This window comes from Leiobunum rupestre, chromosome 11 (genome assembly GCF_980474605.1).
Source record: "Leiobunum rupestre chromosome 11, qqLeiRupe1.1.hap1, whole genome shotgun sequence".
NCBI classification, from domain to species: domain Eukaryota; kingdom Metazoa; phylum Arthropoda; class Arachnida; order Opiliones; family Sclerosomatidae; genus Leiobunum; species Leiobunum rupestre.
The window spans coordinates 29,825,959-29,838,885 of record NC_143394.1 but is presented as its reverse complement, the minus strand read 5'-3'; positions in this window follow the sequence as shown (position 1 = coordinate 29,838,885).

The window sequence follows — 12,927 nt, the reverse complement described above, 5'->3', positions numbered from 1 at the left end:
GAGGGGAACTAGTCTCGTTGATAAAGTGCGATTCGCTCGCTGCGAGTAAGGGATCTTCCAATCAGTTTTTCGTTCCGCTAGACTTAAGCCTAGTTCCCACTTAGCGAAAAAAACAATTATCGCGCTGAAAATTGACGCTCGCGAATAAAATTGGCGATTTTTTTCAAATTCGCCGCTAAAGTCGCGTCTCCGCGGTATCTAGCGAATGTTCTATTTTTTGACGTCCACACCTTGGCGATAAAAAGCTTCAGCCAATCAGAACACGCGTTCCCTCGATCTATTCCCGTCCTCACTTATTAAGCCTAGGTCTTTAGAAAAGCGGCTCAGCTAACTTGACCAAGATACTGAAGTAAAGGTAAATTATCTCACGAATAGAATCGTTTATTTATTGAAATTATCAACAGGAACATCCATTTGGTTCATTTTGAACTGATGTTTTATGTTAGGCCTAAAACATTACTAAAAACCCGCGCGAGTTGTTTTCAGCGTTTTTAAATTTTCGCGCTGAAGTGAGAACCGCTTCCCCAGCGACCGAAAAAACGCGTCTTTTTTCATTGCGCGAAAATTTTATTCGTCTCGAAAATTCGCCAAGTGGGAACTAGCCTTTACCGCTAAGTTATAACGTTACGTTTTCGTGTCCTACATATTTCGTGTATGGATAAACAAGGTTTTAGCAGTCGTCTTTCCAATAGAGGAAGAATATTTTACTGTAGGAGGGGAAATTGAGGAAGGGGTTTCTTTGAATCTGGCGAGAAATCGCTTCAAGACGTACGCGGCGCTTTCACTGTATGTACAGTTTCGTCAATGCACACCCGAAATTTATGATAGCACGTTTTGAGGTATTTAGAGGTCAATTTAGTTTGTAAGATTTAAAAGTATATTATTTCTTATTAGGTGTTAGTTCCAATATTATATTGGGAATAAATAGTGACTCTCAAACAAGCCTTTGAATGGTTTGTATTAAATTCTCTTATAGTTCTACCTAAAATAAATACAATATATTTGAAATTCAAGGTTCATTGAACATTTTCCGCGATGTTTGTCTCGGTTTTTAACCTCCGCAAATCTACAAAGCGTCACGTTCGATGGCTTATGCACGAAATGTATTTTTGTAGCCGACCTTTTCAAGGAATAAGTTAATTTAGAAGTCTTTGTATGTTTATAATTTGCGGATAATTTAGATAAATTTGAGTTTATCGGAATAATATATCTAAATTGTTTAACCTGAGAATGTGTTTTGTGTGTTTAAAACTGCTTGTTTTGTGTGTTTAAAACTTAGTATTTTGTGTGTTTAAAATTGCTTGTTTTGTGTGTTTAAAACTGAGTGTTTTGTTTGTTTAAGAGTACGAGTTGTCCGCGTTAAAAACTACTTGTTTTCTGTGCTTAAAATACTAGTTTTCTACATTTAAAACTGATAGTTTTCTACATTTAAAACTACTAGTTTTCTACTTTTAAAACTACTAGTCTTTTCCACATTTAAAAATACTAGTTTTCTACATTTTAAACTGCTAGTTTTCTACATTTAAAACTACTAGTTTTCCACATTTAAAAATACTAGTTTTCTACTTTTAAAACTACTTGGCTTTTCCATTTAAAACTGCTAGTTTTCTACATTTAAAACTACTAGTTTTCCACATTTAAAACTACTAGTCTTTTCCATTTCAAAATACTAGTTTTCTACTTTTAAAACTACTAGTATTTTCCATTTCAAAATACTAGTTTTCTACTTTTAAAACTTTTAGTATTTTCCATTTCAAAATACTAGTTTTCTACTTTTAAAACCACTAGTTTTTACATTTAAAACCGCTTGTTTTCTACATTTAAAACTACTAGTTTTCTACATTTAAAACTACTAGTTTTCTACATTTAAAACCGCTAGTTTTCTACATTTAAAACTACTAGTTTTCTACATTTAAAACTACTAGTTTTCTACATTTAAAACTACCAGTTTTCTACATTTAAAACTACTAGTTTTCTACATTTAAAACTACCAGTTTTCTACATTTAAAACTACTACTAGTTTTCTACATTTAAAACTACTAGTTTTCTACATTTAAAACTACTAGTTTTCTACATTTAAAACTACTAGTTTTCTACATTTAAAACTACTAGTTTTCAGTTTAAAACTACTCGTACGTTTTTCATCCAAGAAAACTGACAGTTACTCAAGATAAGTATGTTTCCAAGTTTATAACCCAATAACCAGGGTTTTAACTTCTTGAAACTACGATTATATAAGAATAACAAAAGAATATATCACCTGTTCGTTTTGGTGTGTAATTTCGCAAGGAAAATGAAGTTTAATATAATTCTGATTAGATGTAAATATGCCTTTCAACTTAGTCGCGGGGTCGCCACGCTAGGAAATCGTAGCCATAAATATGGACGAATTCGTATAATTTAAAGTTAAAATGCTATTCCTCTTTGTTCGAAAGCATTCCGTTGGTTTATTTTGTTGGTAGAACAGACAATAGCGAAAGGATTTCCAGAGACCCATTTTCCAAACACTAATAATAATTTATGCTTGAATTAAAAATCGTCGATTAACAAAAATCGTCGCCGTTAAAATAAAACCACGTATCTTTTCGGTGGCCTTTTTGTGAAAAATGGATTTTTAATTTTTCAGGGACTTGTGAAATCGCGTGTTAGGTTTTTACATGTGAGTTAATATTATAGTTAAATAATTTCGTTTCAATATTGCATTTATGAGGATTTTAATTTAAAAATATTTTGCTAAAGGGGAACTTTTAGAGATACGTGGTTTTGTGTCATGAAGTGAAATACGAGCTGAAAATAAGCAAGATACGTGCTTTTGTGCGAAATGCGTTGTGAATATCAAAGATCCGTTTAAATGTTTTCTCGATTTAAAAACAGAAATTCAATTTAATGTTATATACGTAAATTGAGGTGTAGAATCTAAAAATTTCAATTTTACAAAATCACGTATCTCAAGTTACGTGGTTTTGTTTTAACGGTGACGAAATGTGGAAATTGTATTCGAATATAATCGCGAGATATCCCTGATACGAATACGATGTCACCCACTCTTAATACTTAGCTCTCTGATACCAGAAGTCTATAAAATATCTCTTACGCGAGAAGTATCCATTTCGGAGGAAAAATGAACGTAAACCATGCATCACAGCTCATTACAATAATAATCAGCTATACTAATACCCAAGAAACCACAAAGGCCTAAGAAAAATATTGACTTGTCAAGTCAATTAACGGTGACCGGGTCAAATTACGTAGAAGGGTGGTGGCAAGCCCTTCATGCCACGCAAACCAACAGCTCCCTGCACTAACTATTACTCGGGAGAAAAACCCCTTTACCAGTAGCGAGAGAACTTGCAAACTCAACGCGGAAGGAGTGGTTCTAAGTTTTCACACAGTGCCACCTAGGAGCAACAAACACAGCATCCCACACAAGGAGAACGCAATCTTTCAAAAGTCGTGTATTTTATTGTGTACAGTTTTCATTGGTTAGACGCATTGTCGCTTGCTGCCGTTGGAAGGGGAAAATTCAGATATTTTCTCCCCCCTGCCCGTAAAACGTTCGGCGTAAAGGTTCGTCCAATGAAATCTGTACACAACACTGCGTTAGCGGGTTTAAAGGCTAACAGCGTTCTCCTCGTGTCTGTTGCTCCTATAGGTGCCACAAGCTGAGATCGAACCGGGCTCCGTAGGAATATTTACTTATTTATTAGTAATATTTATATATCGGCCATATTTTACCGAATAAATATTTTTTGAAAATCATAACAACTACAAATTTCGCTGTACTCTTATATCTTCAGATACGTGTTTTTTTTAATTAATGCCTGCGTGTTTTATAGAAAATAGCATTTGTAGTTTAAGGACGTGATTACTTCTTTCTCATAGGAATATTATATACTTCTGCTGATACGCAATGTCCTCCACATTCTCGCTACCTGAGAACAAAAATCAAGCAAGTCTAAAATCTTTTATTTGAAAATAAATAGTGTTTTGTTTTAAATCTTGAATAATAATAATAACGGTAATTTAAGAGTGGAAATTCACTAAAAACAAGCTTTAAAAGTAGAAAAATTTAAGTAATGTGTCAGTCTAAAGTAAAAAGACATTTTTCTTATTTTAAATTTCTTTTAAAAGTCACGTAACTCGACTTGTTTGCCTTTTACACTCCGTTATCGCGCTGATTATACAGCCGTGTGCGTGTTTTAAGGGGAGCTTCAATACAATAAAGTAGAGCTTAACTCGTCAAATTCCATTCATTCTATTTCATATTGAGGAAATTCAATCACGTTGACCCGCATAATCCAGTCACTTTCAACGTTTTTTATAGGCCAAAAAATTGCAAAATGCAGTCGCAAAACGTTCGCCGGGGAACCAGTGTTTACAAGGAGCATTTTGTTCCGGCAGCGGCCCAAAAACCGACACTTATCTCTTTGAAATTACCCCGAAAAATTGTGTTTTATTATGGTCCAAAAAGAAATTATCGGGCCGAACGACAAAATATAATTCGGTTATTTAATATCTTCTCCTTGGCTATATTTTAGTCAGTTTCATGGGGAGAGGTGTTTTTTAGTGGCGCTTGATGGCATAGATTGTTCCGCCGCCACTGGCGTCGATGACGACAAAAGAAAAAGAGGTTACATATTTTGGAAATTAAGACCCACTCTACTTTCAGGAAGCGTATTCGCGAAGAAAGCGATGATTTAAGGCCGGTTTTTGGATTGATGTTTGTCCGTCTTCTTCAGGTTCGGGTTTTGAATTTAATTCGTTACTTTGTTGGTTTAGTTTATAGTACCGCGGGTTATTTTCTTCGTGGAATTACAACGGTTGCCGAATTTAGAAGTTTCATTTAAAAATTGTATACAAATAAAGCATTTTTTAAATTTCGAAATAAACCTATTAGAAGTTTATTACAATATAATATATTTTAGAAAGCATCCATTTTGAACACATTTCCTTCAGGGGTTTTCACCTTGTAAATAATTTTACATAATGTCAGAAGTAAATGAACCGAAGTTATCGAAATAGCGCCCTGAATCGGAGGGCGTTTTCCTTATGAAAATGATGAGAAAATCGAGTCAAATAAAAGCTAATTTCCATCCCCGCCTTTTGACGCGATAAATTGCACTTGGGAATTGTTGGTATAGCTATTTCTATGTATAAAAAATAGTTTCATAAAAACCAAAACCTTTTTTTTTTCGGCCTAAGAGCGCGCAAAATTTCAAATTCGAGGTAAAAATGTAACTTCATAAGGAAAAGGCCTCCAACATGGGGAGTATAGCAGTCTGATAACTTCGGTTCATTAACTTCTGATAATGTTGAATAAAAATACACATACATTTGTTACTGATATATACAGGGGGTTTCAACAGGTTATGCAAAACTTTGAAGGAGATGTAGGGGGTGAGTTGAGAAGTATGCCTGTTTTTTCCCCATTTTCCTACGATGAGTTAAAAGAGCGCCAGAGAGCTTCAAAGTGTGGCCTACTAGCCCCTGGAAGAAAAAAACAGGCATACTTCTCAACTCACCCCCTACAACTCCTTAACTTTTTTCCTTAACCTTTTAAAACACCCTGTACACAGTATCTTTCTATACTGCAAATATTAATCGCTTGTATCTTATACCTTCGTGGGCTCCATCTGGATGTTCAAAATAGGTATCGAAAGAAAAAACAGTGAACAGGAAAGAGAGATCGTATAGTTACTTACTACAGCTATTACATGAGGAAAGTGTGGTTTGTAAATAACTAAATATCCCTAGGCAGTGTAATTGTTACGGTTTAGGTAATACACGTGGTGTATTTTGAGCCCATTGGAATTTGCCCCGAGCCTAAGCTAGCATTTTCCTTTTACGTATAATTTCGACACTAATGTGTGTGGCGTTCACTATGCCATACGTGTGCAGATTTACAATCAGTCGATATATCTCGTTCTCTATAGGTGGTTTCTTTTCGCCTGTTCTCGGACTAAAAGTGTACTCTTTTAACCCTAAATCGTTTTATTCGCCTGTTCTCGGGATGAGAATTACTCCGCCCCATAAACTATTCGCTTGTTCCGGAGTATTAGGGCTACTCTTTTTACTCTTTCTGAAAAGAAGGCGGAGAAGAGTAAATCGGATTTTGTCGTCTGTTAGCCAGAATTTATCTGTTAAGAAGGCCACAGGCAGCCATTTTGGAAGAACGTTTTAACTCTGACTCAAACCAAAGATAATTGAAACTTCGTACCCTAGATTCGAATACTGAGAGCTTTCCCATTCACGGTTTTGTTACGAAGCGTTTACCCTCTTCCGGCACGTGACCTCAGAAAAATTGGCTCCATCGGTTGCGGTAAGGCGCCATATTTAGGCCTAGATTTGATTTATTTAAAACAAGAGTATTTATAGAAACACGCTTAATTGTAAGTCATATATTTCCAATAAAAACTTACTTTAACAAATGGTAATTCTGGTGCTTGAATATCTTCTTTCGGTAATGATGCCAATCTTGAAGAATTTCTAAAATTTCAGGCAAATATTCCTTAAGAATGTCGATGTTAAACACGAACCCTATTAAAATGGTAAATGAAATTGAATGAACTATTAAGTTTAGTCAAATTATGCTTGAATCGCTTGTAAGATTATATTACTCACCTTTAGTAAGTCTAGGTTTTTTCTTTCGATTTGAAACTTTTTTAGTGCTATAATTGTGGTCCACCATGTTTTAAAACTTCGAGTTGAACGCAAAACGCGTCAAATTACGCACCGCAACTTCCAAAAAAAAATTAGTTTCTATCCCTAGATGGCAGTAGTGCGCCACCATTGGAGCGAATTGTTTCTGAGTTCCGGCGGGAAGTGGGTAAACGCTATCGGCAACGCGCGAGAGAGTGATTTCGAATCTAGGGTACGAAGTATAAATTATCTTTGCTCAAACTATTCACCACCACAGAATCGGAGGAAAATGACGTCATAGCGTTACTCTTCTTACCCCACTCCGAGATCGGGGAACATGCGAAAAGGAACCACCTAGTAGTTCTTTCTGTTTCACAAAAATGTACAAACGCTTACTACCATCCCTCTACCGGCGATAAAATGCGTTACTATATCTGGGCATGTTCTCGGAGCAGTCCAGATTGGTAACGTCTCTTGTTCTGTAAAAGTATTCGTTTCTTGTGACACATTTACACTTGCGTAGTCAATTTTATATGGCATTTTTTTTCCTGATGCTCTAATCGCTTGTTATGGAAATGGAATGGTAGCGAAACGAAAATAATTATTTATTTCAAGTTCATAGCATCTATGAAAGCCCTATTGGCCGCCTTTATATAAATGAAATAATTAAAGATTGTAAATAATTTTAACCAACAATAATAAGTAAGTAATAATAATAATAAAACTCGAGCGACTTTTAAAGCCATTAGTTCAAGTGGCCGGGTTACAATGCGTAGGAGGGTGGTGGCAAGCCCTTCGTGCCACAGCTCCCTACACTCACTATTACCGTTAACCTCAACAAGTATTTTACGAAAGGGGAAACCAAAGAACCAGTGAGAAGAGAACTTGCAAACTCAACGCAGAAGGAGATGTTTCGAATTTCCGCCCAGGGAATCATTGTGGGATAATAGAGCTTGCGATAATTATGTCAATTATCTAGATAATGTTTTTCTTCACTAAATTAAGTAGAATCCGAATTTCATCAGTTATCAAAGAATTTCATATAGAGAGAGACCATCTGCTGATGTTTTTGTTGATCTCAAGTTTCATTTTTAGCCTCCTTACCTCTTGATATACCGGATAAAGAAATAATCATTTTTAATGTTGTCGTGACCGCTCGGTCGTGATGGTGGTGAACACCGCGAAATGTCGGTTTACCCTCAACTGCATTCGATATAAATTTAATTTCAGAAGTTTTTCTATTGGTATTAGTTACTTCTATCTAATCTAATTGGGGCTTGAGGACCCCAAAATGAAAATGCTCCGAATGCGCCCCCAACGGCACTTCGCACGATCCTACATTTTGGCACAACTTGGTTGGTGACTTTGGTTCTCAGAACACGTTGCGTTATCGATCGCACATTCCACGAAAAGTTGTCGAGATTTCGCCTGTTAACCGATGAAGGATATTTCAAGTAATTTTTAACAAAAACACCTTACCAACTAAATTTATGTTAATTTTCATTAATAAAGGTTTTAAAGTTTTATGTAATCAAAAGGCAGGTTTTTTGGTCGGGATGGAAGGAACACAATTGAAAAACAAAAAACCAAAGCAATTGTACGTACAAACAGTAGCCATGATTTTGGTTCGGGAAGGAGGGCAAACCATGGAAAAAAATGAAAAAAATATGTACCTACAACCATACATTTCGGGGGGGGGGTAGTGCCCCCTGTTCCCCTATCCTGTGTGTCAGAATTTATAGCCCGGTGTACCTAGTAACAGAGACCATACCACCGGAGGTCTATCATCATAGTCAGCGTCCACAAGCCCGGACAGGTGACAAATCCTGCATGGGTAGTAGTACCCTACTACCGATGGTCGCAACTTTGACGCCAGCCACTCAACCCAGCAGACGGTGCAGCAATCGGACGACCAATCCCCACTTCGCACACAGCAGTGTGATTAAGAGTGTATGCTGTAGCAACTCCAGCCAACACCCTACCTGCGTAGGTAATGAGTCATACCCATTTGGAGAGAGCTCCTAAAGGGAAACGACGGGCAAACAGCGGTCCACATAACCCCCGGCACAGCTGGCACCGGAGATCCCGGTGTGCCCCAAAAGGCCGGGAAACTGGACCCCTGCGCCTCATACCCAATCCGCCGAGGCGGCCAGTTTTCACGGACCCTCTCCGTTAGCCTGAGCTGAAGCTCAGTTTCCAGCCCAAACCTGACCGAAGTCGGAGGAGGAGATAGGACCATTGGATCAGAGCTAACATCTCCCAGTGCACCACCACCCTTATGGGTTACAAGAGCCGGACCCCGATTCACCGGTAAAGCCACCAGTTATTGAACACTCTAACACATTTAGGGCTGGTTACGCCACTGTAAAAATGATGTGAACAAAATTATAAGATTTAAACATTTGAAGCTGCATGTAAGCCTCGGTCATAAAAACCATCGTTCTGTAAAACCAGACCAATGAAAACTTTCATGTGGTCAACACGTTGTGGAAATGTTTCCTCCATTCAAACGGAGCAAGTGGTTTTTCGACCCGTGTTGTCCCTCAATGTTTGGCCAAAATTTTGGCATCGTCCGAATAGGCCTTTAGTTGAGAAATTGTTTCGATTGCTATTGGTAATCTTTAACTAACCACGCAAGTGTCATCATCAATTTGAAGAATCTCGAGATCTGAAACCGTTCGGGGAGAAAATGTGAAGGATAAGAAATGCGGTTGCAATATCAATTTGGGCAATCGGGGTCGCGTAAAATTGGGCGTTTGATTTATCTGAGACCGTTTTTGGGAAGAAATGGTAAATGCAACATCATTCAATAGGAAATATTGCTCCAGGGCGGTGGCGGTTTTCTCAAGTTCTTCAACTATAAATGGATGAATGAACGTATTATTTTGTTCGGTCCTCTTTGGGACGTTTTACTTAAAACATAATATTATTATATTTTACGCGGTATTTCGTCATCCTTTAACATAAAGCATTAAATCTTTAAATATTTGATGTTTGGATTATTTTATGAAAATTGATAAACCTATCAGTGCGATAAACCGTGGAACGTGGCTCAGGTTGGGATGAATCTAATATGGTTGTCAGTTCTATTTTTGTGAAGGTAATTAAGTTATGAAACATCTTTAAAAATTCAACTTTCGATGTAAGGATATTTAATACATTTTTTAGGTAAATTAATATTTTCAACGATTGCATATTTATAACAGTACGAGCTATATCTTGTAAACTCGTTTTTCGTCTTTTATGTAAGAAATTTCTACTAAAGAGGGCAATAAAGTTAACTGGGGTGAAATATTTATATATAAGGAGCTTAAACAAGGACCATGGGGTGGTGGGGTGGTTTGCACTTTCGCCATCGCCTCCCAGCAAGAGGGGCTGGGTTCGATCCCAACTTTTGGCACTGGGTGAAAACTCGGAACTACTCCTTCTACGTTGAGTTTGCAAGTTATCTGGTCAAAGGGGTTCGGTTTCCCCTTCCATAAAAACTTGTTGGGGTTAACGGTAATAGTTAGTGTAGAGAGCTGGTGGCATGAAGGGCTTGCCACCACCCTCCTACGCATTGTAACCCGGCCACCTGTTTAAAGGTATTAAAAGCCGCTAGATTACTTGGGCCTAAGGTGGTACCTGGGGGTATTGGCCTAGCTGATTATTGTTAATAAATTATTTAGAAATCTTCTTAAATGAACTTTTGTGTTAATTAATTAATTTAACCATGGGTAAAAAATAATAAAAATGTATGAATACATAATTAAGTTAATTACGTAATATTTATTTGAATAAAACTTCCAATAGGTCTTTCTATAAAGTAAAGTGGCCTTCTTGTTTCAATGTTTCTTTTACGTCCTGTCTCTTACTTTTACAAGTCTAGGAGCTCGTGATTGAGTCGCGAGGAATTTCGAATTTTCGACTGCGTGTGCTAATGGCGCGTGCTTCGATTATACTAATAACGTAAGAGAAACATTTTATATTTCTATTTTTTTGTTCCATTTATTTTATAGAAACATCTATTTACTTATGGATAATTTTATTTAAAGCAAGTGTCGGCTCGACAGATGTCTCTAGCGTCGAAATCAAAACAAGATAGTTAAGCCACATTTTGACCCAAAACGTGATACCCCTCGCGTTAATTGAATCGTTTGTAAATTGGGCAATAACATAAATTACAGTAATTTTAAACAATATTTTTACATGGGATATATAATTTAGGTTTAAGTCTACTAAATAGAGTATAAGTTGTCTAAATATAATACTGTTCAATGGTTCTCGGACGACGTTATCATTTGGCTATTTTGAAGTTTAGCTTCCTTTGCCATTAATAGATGGCACCACGCTCTCCACTAAAGTCGCTATTTTTCGAAGAATTGGATAGATTTTTGGCCATCTCTAATAACAGGGGTTACAATGGCCTTTTCCTAATACAGGTGGCAATGATAGAGCCGACAGTTGCTTTAAACATGGATTAACTAAATTGATCCATGCTTTAAACATATTTCTAACAGCTACAATTAACAGAATATCGTTCAGATAAACCTAATATTGGATACCTGCTATTATTTTTAAGTAATGGGTAAGATTAAGGCAGTTATCTAAAAATCCAAATTAACTGCTTATTTTTCTAAAAACCAATTATGCATATTGGAGAGGTTAAGCCAGCGCCCGAAAACGTGTAGGATGGCTTACCTGCACCCGCTACAAGTTTCCTCCATACATTTTCTGACCGATTTCTGGTGCTGGCTTAACCTGTCTATTATTTGATGTATGTAATGTACGTATGTAAATACCAAGATATTTTAAAGCTGAAAAACTGATACTTCAAAATGTAAATATTACCAAGTTCCAATTTTTTTTATTTATGAATGTTTAAATATTTAATTTTATGATTTTTTAAATGCACTTAGCGACCCTTCAAACACATAAATGCAAATTAATTTAATTTATTGTTTTTTTAGCGAGATAGTGAAAAAGTGCTGTGTAATAACTTCTTGGGTTTCTGTAAATGGTTTTACTATACAATAAATAACTATTCTATTTTATTATTTATATAATATACAGGAAATTACGTTTCTTGGTGTGTTACGTTTGTTTTAAGGATAAATGACTCTTCATCAAATTTGTAGATGGCGACCATGTCTTAACTAGTTTGTTTTTCGTTCGTAAAATAATTTAAATTATTAATTTTAATGTTAAAACTGACAATTTAATTTGATTTAAGTCTTAATAATTTATTTCATTCGTAATATTTCAAAATCGCTTTGTTTAAAGTTTTGGTCCATTTAATGCGGGTTCTTATAGATGGCGCTAGTGCATCGTAAATCTTTTAGTTTCTCATTAATTTGTAATGATAATGAATTGTATAGACTAGTAGGAAAATTGAAGTGCAAAATTTCATTTTCCAAATTTCACGATAAGGCGAGTGCCAAATTACGGTTGAGAAACCTTTTACTCAATCCAGTTTCCATACTTCTTTTGGGATTAAAGTTCAACGAGAGAGGCGTTTGGGCCTGTTCATACTCCGGCAAGATTTAGTTCAGTGAAAGTCCACTCGTGGCGCGGCATCAGTGTTACAGTGACCAGGATTTTCTTTATTCTCAAACGTTACTTTTGATTTCCCTCATAATCAGTATAAAGTTCCATACTTTTGGTGGACAATAGTAGATTTTATAAAATGTCTTTACGCTTGCTCAACTTGTTGAAATATTGCCCTGGAATAGTTCAGCCAATGCCTAAGAATGAGTTCATAAACTCTTTAGTGGGAGAGAAAACGGATCCACAGCTAAAGCGGGGAGGCAACATTTCCACAAGATGGCCAAGGTTATTTTATAAAAAGAACTATTAACTTAACATTTCTGCTAAACACAAGCTTGGTCTAGCTGGCGCTAGTTACGTTAAAAACAAGTCAGGTGATTTTTTCGAATAAGAATGTACTCTCTATTCGTAGCTTGCTCGTGGGTGTGGCTTGTCTTCGTTGCCATGGTAATGCCTTTGACATTAAAACGCTCATGGCGATTACGTTTCTATTTCTCACGATCGTGTGGAGATTTGCTTCGTGATTTGTGACGTGAAATAATGTTACGGCGACCGTTTCAAGGCGGGGCTAAGCTATGACGTATGCCTACGACGCTACGAGCTAGCTAAGAATAGCAATGAAAACAGCAGTAGGTAAATATTTGGAACAAATTATGGAATATTTTCTAGCTATTTTCACGACAATAAAGCCAGTAGCAGCTTCATGGGTTTCGAGGCCTTAGGCGATTATGGAAAGTTCTAAATAATATAATCCTTTACTAC